A 12844-nucleotide genomic window follows, 5' to 3' on the forward strand; every position below is an offset into this window, starting at 1 on the left:
GAGAGGCTTGTGGAAAGCCGGTGGTGGCAGTTGAGGCTCTGAGGATTTTTCCTGAGAGGCTGTTTTGTTTGGCGTGTGTGGTTCTAAAAATAAAGTTAGTTTCTTTTGACAAGTGGCTCCTGATTGTGCCCAGCCAGACTGCGGCAGAGAACAGCAGCAATTTGGTTTCCAGAGATATTAACTAAAGCAATTTCTACAGACCAAAAAGAAGATGACTTGGCTCAAATCCATAATAGCTGATATCCTAACATCTGTGACAGTGGTTCTCCCACATCTGAAGGCTAATGAATAATGAACACCATTAAAGCCTGTTTCAAATATAAAAAAACCTTGGGGCTTGCTTGTAGGAATACCTTTAGACCAATTATCCAAGTTACAGGAAGAAGGATGGAATATCAAAAGAAGAGTCAAATCTAGGTGGTAACCAGGATTTTTTTTTCAATAAATATCTATTTTATTATTGCCCTTTCCCACATCATGAATTTCTATTTTATTTTTTGAGCTCATACAGACCTAGGTTAATGTTTTTCTGATCAGTTCTATTTTTTGACTGTGGAGTTTTTAAACATTGCAATAGAGATTTCTCCTGTGAAAAGCTACAAGGCCTTTACTATGTTGTATGTGTTGTATGTTATGTGTGCACACTTGTGTTTTGTGTTGTATGTCTGTATGTGCATGTGTCCATATGTCATATATGAGGAGTGCTCATAAAAAATGGATTCAAATATGTTTTTTTTTTTTATTCACGTGATTTAAATGGTTTAATTTAAATTGGGTAAGCAGCTGTTGAGGATTGTTTTAATATGTGAACAAAAAAGGAGGTTAACAGATCTGTTTGTTTACTTTCTCCTTTCCTTTTCATTATATCTAATTCTATTCAGGATACTAAATTGTTTAGAAAATTGCTTTCTTTTAGTGCCTGCTGGAATGTTACATATTTTTTTTTAGCCATCATTGCCAGAATTTCTATCTTTATCCCAGTGCTGGTGAAGACAAAGATAAAACCAAACTACAGCTTCTGCAATAGCTATCACAACAAACTGTATAAACTGATCCATCAATGAATAATGTAACTCAACAAGTGATACTCAATCAAGGAGTCGATTTACTTTGGGAAGAAATGGCCATATTAATAGATTGCTCTGCTTTAAACTGCTTGCAGAACTTGCCTGGACTATATATCACTTGTATGCATTGTGAACTATCTGTTGGTGCAGTGAATTGTGGTATTGCTGGGGTATCTTTGCTGATGGTGTCATCGATGGTACAATTTTTCCAAAAGGAGCCGTCAATTGGCTTGGCGTAGTGGCATTTTGCATCCTCCTCCCTTTTGCTTTAATGCCAAATTTTGGGGCCAACAGAGTTGAGGTAAAGAACCTCAACCCCCCCCCAACTGGTTCAAAGGCCTATCCACAGTGTGGCTGTATGCTGGACCTGTAGTCAATGACGGGTAAGATCCAATTGCAATGGACCAACCTAAGGCAGGAAGCTGACGTCTTGAAGTCACCTCATCTGATGACGGGTAAGGATCATATGTAGTATTGGACAACCTAAAACAGGCATGGTCCCTAAGCCACATGCTTGTTGCTTAATTAAACAAAAGCAGGGAGATGTTGAGAGCCACAGCCAAGTCGGAATGGCCCCTGGCTTTTTACCAGAAGTAATGGTTGAGAGGCGAGCCACTAAGATGATGCTGGATTGAAACAGGCTGTGTATTCAATTGTATATAGACCCCTGCTGTCCTCCTCCGTGCCTGCTACTTTGGAGTTCTCTCTGGGATTCCTGGGGAGTTCGCGTTGGTTGGTGAAGTTCTGGTGGAGGGAGTTCCAGTTGGTGTGTTGTGTAGCTGGAAGGACCTCGTGAGTGGTGTTCAGGGGAGTTCGGAAATAAAGTTTGTTCCTGCTTGAGCGGCTCGTGATTTGTGCCCCGCCAGAGTGCAGCACATTATCTCCTCTAACTCCATCCATTTACCTGAAAATTCTATGATTTTATTCTCTTTTATTGCTGAGTAAAATTCCATTGTGTATATATGACACGTTTTTTATCCATTCATCTACTGAAGGACATCTATATTAGTTCCACAGTTTAGCTATTGTGAATTGTGCTGCTATAAACACTGATGGGGCTGTGCCTCTTTAATATGCTGTTTATAAGTTTTTTTGATATAAACAATAAGAGTGATAGATGGGTCAAATGATGGTTTCATTCCCAATTTTCCAACAAATCTCCATACATCTTTCCATGTTGGCTGCACCAGTTTGTAATCCCACAGAAATATATGAGTGCACCTTTTTCTCCACACTTTTGCCAACACTTATTGTTGTTTCTCTTCATAATAGCTGCCATTATGACTGGAGTGAAATGAAATCTTAAAGTAGTTTTGATTTTCATTTCTCTAATTGCTAGAGATGGTGAAAATTTTTTTCATGTAATTTTTGATTGATTGTTCACCATCTTCTGAGACATGTCTCCTCAGGTCTTTAGCTTATTATTGATGGGTTATTTGCCTTTTTGATGTTTACCTTTTTGAGTTCTTTTTATACCCTAGAGATTTGTGCTATATCTCATGTGTGAGGAGTAAAGATTTTCTCCCAAGATGTAGGTTCTCTATTCCTCTCACAGATTGTTTTTTTTTTTCTGAGAAGAAACTTTTTAGTTTTATTCCATCCTATTTATTGGTTCTTGATTTTAATTCTTGCACCACAGGATTCTTATTAAAAAGTTTGGGCCTAATTCAACACGTTGGAGATTAGGGCCTACTTTTTCTTCTATTAGACACAAGGTCTCTGGTTGTAATTTTGAGTCTTTGATCCATTTTGAGTTGATTTTTGTGCTTAGTGAGAGATAGGTGTTTAATTTCATTTTGTTGCAAATGGATTTCCAGTTTTCCCAGCACCATTTGTTGAAGAGGCTATCTTTTCTCCATGTTTTTGGCAGCTTTGTCTAATATAAGATATTTGTAGCTTTGTAAATTAGTCTCTGTGTTCTGTATTCTGTGGGATTGGCCTACTAGTCTGATTTGGTGCCAATACCATGCTGTTTTTGTTACTATTGCTCTGTAGTATAATTTAGTTCTGGTATAGTGATGCCACCTGTTTCACTCTTCCTGCTAAGGATTGCTTTAGCTATTCTGGGTATCTTATTTTTTTCAGATGCATTTCATGATTGCTTTTTCTATTTCTATGAGAAATATTATAATTTTTAACAGGATTGCATTCAGTCTGTATAGTGCTTTTGGAAGTATGGTCATTTTGATAATATTAATTCTGTCTATCCAAGTGCAAGGTAGAATTTTCCATCTTCTAACATCTTCTTTGATTTTTTCTATAGGGTTCTGTAATTTTCATTGTATAGATCTTTCACCTCTTTCATTAAGTGGATTCCCAAGTATTTTATTTATTTTTTGAAGGCTATTGAAATGGGGTAGTTTTCCTCATTTCCCTTTCTGAGGATTTGTCACTGATATACAGAAATGCCTTTAATTTATGGCGTTCATTTTATATCCTGCTATTTGCTGAATTCATTTATTAATTCTATAAGTTTTCTGGTGGAACTTTTAGGGTCTTCCAGGTATAGAATCATAACATCAGCAAATAGTGCCAATTTGATTTCTTCTTTTCCTGTGTATCCCTTTAAAAATTTCTTTCCTTTGTCTCATTGCTCTGGCAATTATTTCAAAAACTGTTAAATAGAAATGGTGAAAGAGGGCATCCCTCTCTTCTTTCAGTTTTGGAGAGAATGGCTTCAATTTTTCTCCCTTTAGAATGATGTTGGCCTGGGGCTTAGCATAGATAGCCTTTATGGTTTTGAGATATGTTTTTCTAGTGTTTTGAATATAAAGCAGTGCTGTATTTTTTCAAATGCTTTATCTGCATCTCTTGAGATGATCATATCATTCTTATCTTTAAGTCTATTGATGGGATGAATTACATTTATTGATTTCCAAATGTTGAACCAAACTTGCATCCCTAGGGTGAATTCCATTAGATCATAGTGCGTGATGTTTTTAATATGTTTTTGTACTCGATTTGCCAGAATTTTATTGAGAATTTTTGCATATATGTTCATTAGAGACATTGGTCTGAAGTTTTCTTTTCTTTTCTTTTTTTTGATGTGTCTTTGCTGGGTTTTGGAATCAGTGTTTGGAAGTGTTTCCTCTTTTTCTATTTTCTGAAATAAATTAGAGAGTATTGCTGTTAGTTCTTCTTTAAAGGTCTTGCTGAACACAGATGTGTATCTGTCCAGCCTTGGCTTTTCTAAAATGAATACTTATGTTTTCCTGTCACCCAATTTATAACAATGGTGTAAAAAAGAAGAGAACACTTTAGCAAACATAAACCCAAGAACAATCTCTCACACAATAAACCAAATGCTTTTTTTGGGAGTAATATATTTTTTGGTTGTAGAAGGACACAATATCTTTATTTAGTTTTTTGTGGTTCTGAGGATGAAAGCCAGTACCTTACGCATGTAATGAAGAGTTCTACCACTGATCTATAGCCCCAGCCCCTAAACCATAGTTTTGATTAAAGAAAAATTGACTGAGTCATTTTGGGAGACAACAAAAAGTACAGGCAAATGTCTGGGTTTCCTTTGAAAATTAGAAGACTAGGTTTTCTTTGAAAATTAGAAGCAGAACAGAAATCAAACACAGAACAAGCTTCATACTGACCTGATTTTCCTCTAGCTTTTGCATCATCTCCCATTTACTGTCACATCTAGTCATTATTCTTCACTTCCCTACTTCATTCTTGGTTCTCTATTTCTTTCTTACCATTTCTTTGCTGTGACCTCCTAAGTTAATAGCAAGATATTTATACCAGAAGATCCAGGGAAAGAATTTGATGTCTATCTTTGGAAGTTTACACTCACATCTCTTGTTTCTTAAACCTTTCTAATCCCTAGCTGCATATGAATCCTTAAGCTCATGGTTTTAATTTTCAACTCATGTGTAGGTTTTCTAATTTCATGTTTTCTTCTTTTGCACTGTGTTGCTGAATTATAGACTGTACAAATTTATCTTCCAATTCACTCACTTATTGGCTCAATCTTGTGAGAAATCAAGTAGAAAGAGAAAAATCAGAGTTCATTAGGAGCCTGAGAAATCATTATAGAATTCTCCAAAGACTCAGCTTCTGGACTTCTTTGCTCAGTAGTGTTTGAATATGAGACACCCCTTTACCCCAGGTTGTCTTCTAATATGAAATCATTCATGTGTCCTCTTCTTATTAAGCAGGATCCAATAGAAAACTAAACACTGAGGTGGAGTCAGAGGCTGCTCCAGCAAAGAAGACTTACTCAGCCATTGGGTAAGGAGAGGGTAGAGGCAAAGGCCCTGGTGGAGGCAGAAGATTTTGTCAGGACCACATGTCATGTGCTCACAGATATGATGACCTTGATCCAGGCAGAAGGAATTTCTGTGGAAATGCTACAGAGGGGCCTGTGGGGGCTGTTAGCTATGAACTTGCCTCCTTGTATCTGATGAAGACTTATTGGGCCTAGTATTCAGAGAGACATTCAGTATATCTGGCTCAGCAGACCTCTGGGGTTTCTGCACTATGTCATTCACCTACTTTTCTTTCTCACCCTCCTCCTGCACTTTACAGCTCAGGAATGTTCTGCAGCATCCATCTCCTCAGCTCACTCAAAACACCTTGAAACTATTTGCCATTAATGTTCTCTTATTCTGTTCTTATTCCAGGATATAATGTGTTTGTGTTATTAGGTCCCACTCTCAGTCAGTGCTGACAGAGTTGCCCTCCATATCTGACTCCTGGCAGACTCAGCCAAACTCAACTGCACTTGAGCAATAAGCATCACACCTTCTACATTTTAGGGTATCACCAGCAGCCAGGGAATGTGCCTCTGTATGTGATGCATCTCCACATTGATGAAAGACAGAACAAGAAAGACAGAATCTCTGATTGTTTCCAAGACTCCAACTTGCTGGCTGACTGATACTTACTTAGGCATCTCCAACAACTACTCTGAGCAAGAAGATGAATATATCTCTGGTGTAAATTGTAAGATTGTTGAACCATATGGAAAAAGCCCTGAGACCCAGATGAATGAGAAAGTGGGTCAATAACTATTTTCTCTCCCTTGTTACCAAGATTGTAATGGGGTTCATTAATGTATTGTCACCCTGAACCATCAACACTTGCTGAATGTTTCTTCTTTGTTTCTCAAGAGCAGAGCCATGGGTAAATGGATTTCTGTAATGAACTACTTGAGAAGTAAGTGGCCATACTGGGATTGTACATAATGTATTGTTCCATGGAAATGATGAATATATGAAAAACCAGTTGTATATGAATACAGTATTGTTATGTGGAGAAGTAAAAATTGCCTCCTTTCCAGACTGGAAGAGTAGGGCTTAGGCTCTCACTATTACCTTACTTATCCAAATTTATTTTAATGCCCACCCTTGGATGATAACTTCCTTAATTTATGAACTAAAGATATAAAGATTTTAGGAAATTGATAGACAGCATAAGGTAAAAAATAAATTAAGTAAATAAGGTGGGTGGACAGAGGGAGAGAGCGAACAAGCACAGTGAGAATAAAAGCTCTTACAAATTTTGGCTCTTTCTGAAGTCATGGGGGAATTTATGTCACGTGCTCAGCACCTGGGATTTGTTGGAGCAACATGCAGGTAGGACTGACCATCTGACAGTGAAGATGGCAGTCAATATACACCTCAATAACCATGAAAGATTGAGAGAAAAGGCACTAAAGCTGTCTTGAATACTCTGAGGTTGAATGTTAGGAGTTTCTTGGGTTTTCAAACAGACCTATTCCAGCCAGAGAGGCCACCTGTGCACACACAAACTCTCTTGGCCTTTCCTCTCTTCTCATGTCCAGTGCATCACTTCCTGAGTTTTCCCTCCTCAACTGATACTTGGCTACATGACCATGTATAGCTCTGAGAGAAGCTCATGACATTTTAAACTTGACTACATTGTTTCTATGTGAATATTTCCAAAGCTCATTTTTCATCTTCTCTCTAAATTCCAATGCGAAATCCATCCAGCCAAAAATGGAATGTAAATGCCTTCTTCTTTTAAACTATTATTTTTTAGGCTATATCTTTTGAAGAAGCACCACTGAATTTTTGGTTGTACCCAGATTATTAGTAGTTTTAATATATCCCAAATCATAATGATATGTGACAGTGGATAAGTCAAGAGATGGCTCCTGTCATCCTATCTAATAAATTTTATCCAGGAAAAATTAACTCATTTTGATTTACAATGTTGTAAAATCCTGAAAACACATGGTTTCCTGATACTGATACAGAAAACCATAGAAATATTTTTAAAACTCCAATTTCTGTTATTTCAGATCAAATAATTCAATCAATGGGATGGAATTGAATAATGTGATTACAAAACTGTTTAAAATGTTCAACCAGAATAGATGCCTGCCTGACTCCATTGAGATTCAGTTCATACTATTTATTTTGAGGCATAGAATCATGCAGATATTTTATCATTATTGTTACTTGGAAGAATCTTCAATATACCTCCTTGACCCTGTTAACCAGGCCATGGAGTAACAGACATATGGAAAAAGAAAGTCAAATGTCAGACGCTGAAACCATGTCTTCTACCATGCCCTGCAAGTTAGCAAGTTAGAATTTTAAAAGATATGTGTGTGTGTGTGTGTGTGTGTGTGTGTATAATATATGATTTTTGCATATATTAAAATTAAGTGCATCATTTAGTGAGGCACTGAAATTACTCTCCAGAATAATTTGCAGAACAGATAGCCCAATCATTTTGTTGATGGGGAGTTGAGTAGAGAAATTACTCAAGTAAGACAAAGTCCTACTCCTCAGAGAGCCTTGGGATTTTAAAAGACTACCCTCACTTAGCTTTTACCTTGGATAAGAAAGTCATCAAAACAGAACCTGAAGATTAAAGATAGCTGTGATTCTCCTACTGTTTTCTGGAAATGGCATCAGATTTAAGGATAATGCTTCATTATAGAAATAAGCCTTAGTAACAAATGTTGTCTCATTCAGCAAAAACTGATTTCATAGCAAAAGCAAAAAAAAAAAAAAAAAAAAAAAAAAAAAAAAGAAAGAAACCTCTTGCAGCAGTGGAAATTGGGAAGAAAAACACAATTGTAACAAAAAAGAAAAATCAAGGGAGAGTTGCAATTTATATCAGCAATATTGATCCATTCACATTCCTGTATGTCATTTTATCTGGAAAGCATTCATTATTTTAGAATGTATAATGTATTTTTGTAATTTATAAAGTAAAATCTAGATGTTGAGACTTGTTTGATCTAATAGATGTGGATTCAGTTTATTTTACTTGAAATTTTATTGTCTACTTTAAGTGTATTTAGCATAAATATTATTACTAGGGTTTTGAATCTTTGAGTCATAAAAAGAAAGATTAGGTAATATAGTTATTGACAAGGCTGCAATGACTATTGAAGTAAAAAGCAAATTCTCAATTTAAGCCAAAGAAAATATTGTGTATAAATACTTTGTTTACCTGAAAATGTAAAGCATTTATGTAGTAATATTTTTGCTGTTTTAATGAGTGACATTTATGCAATAAATTAAAGAAAAGTTAAAAAGATGATCAACAGAGTAGAAAATCTTTCTTACCGTTGACCCATATTGGATTCCATAATTGCTATTTAAGATGTAACAAGTATAGGAAGCTATTCCTTGGACAGAAATTGAAAAAAGTGAACTAATATGTAAAACCCTTGATTTAAATATTGGTGTTATGGAATGTGTTAAATAGGTTAAGATGTAGTACATTAACCCTAAACGTGAAAAAGCTGATGACTTAACAAAGGCTATAATACACTGTTAGATTTTATATTCAGAAATTCTTCTCCATATATAGAAGTCACACTTGGTGGCTCTCACTGGGAAATGTCTTCCCACCCAAGTATCACAAGTGTGGAGCTACTGATCCATATTTCAGGCATATTTCTATGGAAGTTCAGTTGACAGCTTTGTTATTTATTTTACAATTCCATTTTTGTACACCTTTCAGATTTTTGAATTTTTTTGTAAAATTCTTTTTTAATTGAAAGTATATTGTTAATTTTCCCAATTTAATTAGTAGACTGTGTGTTCATACTCACTATTAAAAGTTTATAATGTGGGCTAGGGATGTGACTCAGAGGTAGTGCGCTCGCCTGGCATGTGTGCGGACCGGGTTTGATCCTCAGCACCACATACAAACAAAGATGTTGTGTCCGAAGATAACTAAAAAATAAATATTAAAAAAATTCAATCTCTCTCTCTCTCTCTCTCAAAAAAAAAGTTTATAATGTATTGGCTTACATGTATAATTTCACATTTGAATCCATAGTGGGTATTAAAGAATAAAAAAGGAAAATCCAACTCTTGCCAATATCCATGTTTTCTCCTAATTGATGAGAAGATATTTGACAGTTTACCTATTTCTTACAGATTCATCTAAACCCATATATTGCTGAGAAGACTATATGGACATGGAGCATATGTCTTTCTATTTTTAGTTCTGTTTTAAATCATAAAAGTGTAACAAATATTGTCATAATCTGTTATACTAAAATTTGTCAAACAATGTTAGAAAAAATTTCTGCGTTGTAGACTCTGACCACTGTCACATATATAATTGCTTTTTTAAATTTTGATTTGTACAAGAGCTTTATGGTAGAAAACACCAGTAAAAACTTTTATACTATTAAAAGGCTTTTTCCCCTTTCTAAATGTTTTAAATGTACCATAGTATTTTTCCCACTGAAGATTTTTATGGACCTTGCAACTTTGTTGTTAGGTTGATTATTGTGGTTGTATTGTTCACTGTGTGTAGAATTAGTATGAGTACAATTTAAATAGAATGTTCCAGTTTTAATATTAGCCATAACACTGGTTACTATCTCAGTTGTTTCATGAAACATTTCTTCTAATGACCAGGAAAAGCAAAAATAAACTTTGTTTGCAGTATTTGGCAAACTTTAATAAGAAAATCACAATATATCTCCTTAGGGTTCTAGAGCAATAGGGAGCTAGACTCCATTCAAATGTAAATTCTAGAGTGATTCTGGATCCTGCTAGACACCAACCATCTGATCCAGTGATAATGAACAGAACATGAATCTAGGTGTGCACTTTATTAAATGTTCTTTCTAGATACTCTCAAGTGAGACCATAGAAAACTCCAATATCCCAGTTCTATCAGCAAAATAAGACTCTAAAAATAAAATCTAAAAAAAGAATAGAGTTAACTCCTGCTAAAAATATCAAAATAAATATGAAGTGCTGTGTTAAGAAATTTTTTTACAAAGTAATGCAATCACTGTTTTTGCTTCTTCTGTTCACCCAAACTGTATAAAATTTCTAAGGTACAGAAGGAAAACCCTGGCCTGTCTGTACATAGTTCATTTCCTTTACAGAGATTCTGCATGACACTGTAATATGACCCAGGATCCCCTCACATATTTTTGAAAATTTTAGTATAAATGTCAAAAATTTCAATTAACATCAGTAAAATTATTTGAGAAGACAATAACTGTGGAAAGGAATGAGAAAAAAAAAACATTTTAAAATATTGCAAAGATTGTCCATCATTTATTATTGATTCAAAGTGGAGATTATGAAATCTCTGCACTTCTCAAGGAGGGTTCTCATGGTTTAGGACCTAGTTCTCACTTTCAGCATTCCCAAAGAATACAGGCTGTGATTCTCAGAGGCCCTGGGAAAATTCTAAAGAAAATAGGGATGCTCACATTTTTTTTTTAAATCATGAACAATTGAGCCCTCACCTAGTGATTGAACCTTAAGAACAAAGTAGGATTACTTCAGGAATATGCTGTCCAGATCCTTTTTGCATAATGAACTTGACACAATAGAAAACTCCAAGCAGTAGTCACTGAAAGTTTAGATAAAGTGTTGTGCTGAGGTTGAGTCTCAGACCTGGGGAAATAGATTCAGAATCTTGGCAGGTGGAAGTAGATGCAATATGTACTTGAAACAATAGGCATGCTTTATTCAAAGGTGGCAGCAATCTTTAGCTAATTTCAGCTCCAGCTTCAGACCCTAGCCATTTGTTTTTACCCCCTGAGCCATTTCCATAGGGCTTTTTTATATGCAGGCTAGACAAAAAATGTACATTGCCAACAGTTAACATCCGTGAGTACATGCTCAGAGTAAATGTTTATGACCTTGAGGTCATAAACTGAATCATGGTTTCATGACCTAGATGACAAAGTGAAAACTTAACCTTCTGGAAGCCTCAGAAGAGAGCCTAACCACAGCCATTTGGGGATTGCATTAGATTTCTACGCTGTAGGATTCCTCACCATACAAGCCATCTCTCCTTAATGATCCCTTAGTGAGGATGACAGAGCCATATATCCATAGGCTACAATGATAATATAAGCTGCAACAACATACAATCCAAAAACAAGTCCTATTACCTACGATTCATAAAAACCATTACAAGTTTTATCACATATTGAGGTAGCAATAAAAGTCTTTCCCAGTCATGTCCATTTGCTCAGGGACATAATCTAGATTCACCAGGGTAGCAGAAATCACAGGCACTATAATGCATACTAAGTAGGCATACATGTTTGCTACTCTGAGTTTGGTGTGTTCCAGTTCACAATGGTGTTTGCAAAAAACAGACTTGTAGACCAAAGGGCTATGCAATTACAGGATTTAGTGCAGGTAATTCACATCCATCCAGGGGAATGCATTCCAGTTTTGAGTCCCAGGAAAGCACAGTGACTCTGTGACATGGCTTCCCTGGGCAGTGATACCATGTTTGTACAGCTTGATCCTGAACTTCAGCAGGCTCAGTGTTCACCATCACTGGGGAACTTATTCTCAACCAATGACAAATAACAAAAATGCCCTTTAAAATCTGAGTTTGGTCTGCAGGAGTCAGCCAAGTTACATGTACCCAGAAGAGTCATTTGATAGTCACCCATGGTGTCACAATGAGATCACACTCTAAACCTTTTCCCCAATGGGCTAAAAGATGTCCAACAAAAATTTGGAAGCCTTTAGTGTCCAGGGCCATGTCCATCCACAATTTCCCCCTATTCAATCCAGTGGGGACAGGCAAAAAACACATTACCTTGCCTCCCTAAAACATACTGAATTACAACATCTTTTGTAGTCACCAGGATCTGTTTTGATGACACTGTGCCACGTGGAAAAGCCTGCACAGGAACTGTTTCTCTCATTGTAGATGCTCATTTGGAGCTCTCCATTGCTCATAGTTTCTATACATATCCATTCATTGAAGATAGATTGACTGCATACATCAGTCTTTGCTTAAGCTGGCTATTATATCTTTCTATCATGCTCACAGCCTATGGGTGGTTTGGGAAGTGCATCCCCCTGTGCCCATTGCTACACATATAGACCTGCAAAATGAATATCTTGATCAAAATCTATTGTAATGGTCTGGCCATACAACACTGTCAAAACTGTTCAGACCCAAATTGTCAAAGGGACACATCCATGCAGTTCTTGACCAACTGGGTCTCCAAGGGGTAGGTGTCGTGGAAATTCCTGAGCACAAACAACTTGTGTCTGGCAGGTCCCTACTAGATAATCCCACTTGAATGGCAAACCCCATTATTTAGATACATTCTGTATAGTTTTCTCACCTCCATGGTGTAAGCAGTGATGCAATCAAGCCATCAGGTAGGCTGGAGGCACTCATACTAAACACTGCACCCTACTCAAGGAATTTTCTTCTTCATTCCCTGGGCTAGTCAGAGGGGCATGGCCAGTAATATGCCCTTTAGTCACCTGTTCCTAGTGGCTTATCTCCCAGAGTTCTCACCACAGATCTTGCATCCAGTACAT

Source organism: Marmota marmota, unplaced genomic scaffold, assembly GCF_001458135.2.
Source record: "Marmota marmota marmota unplaced genomic scaffold, marMar, whole genome shotgun sequence".
NCBI lineage: Eukaryota > Metazoa > Chordata > Mammalia > Rodentia > Sciuridae > Marmota > Marmota marmota.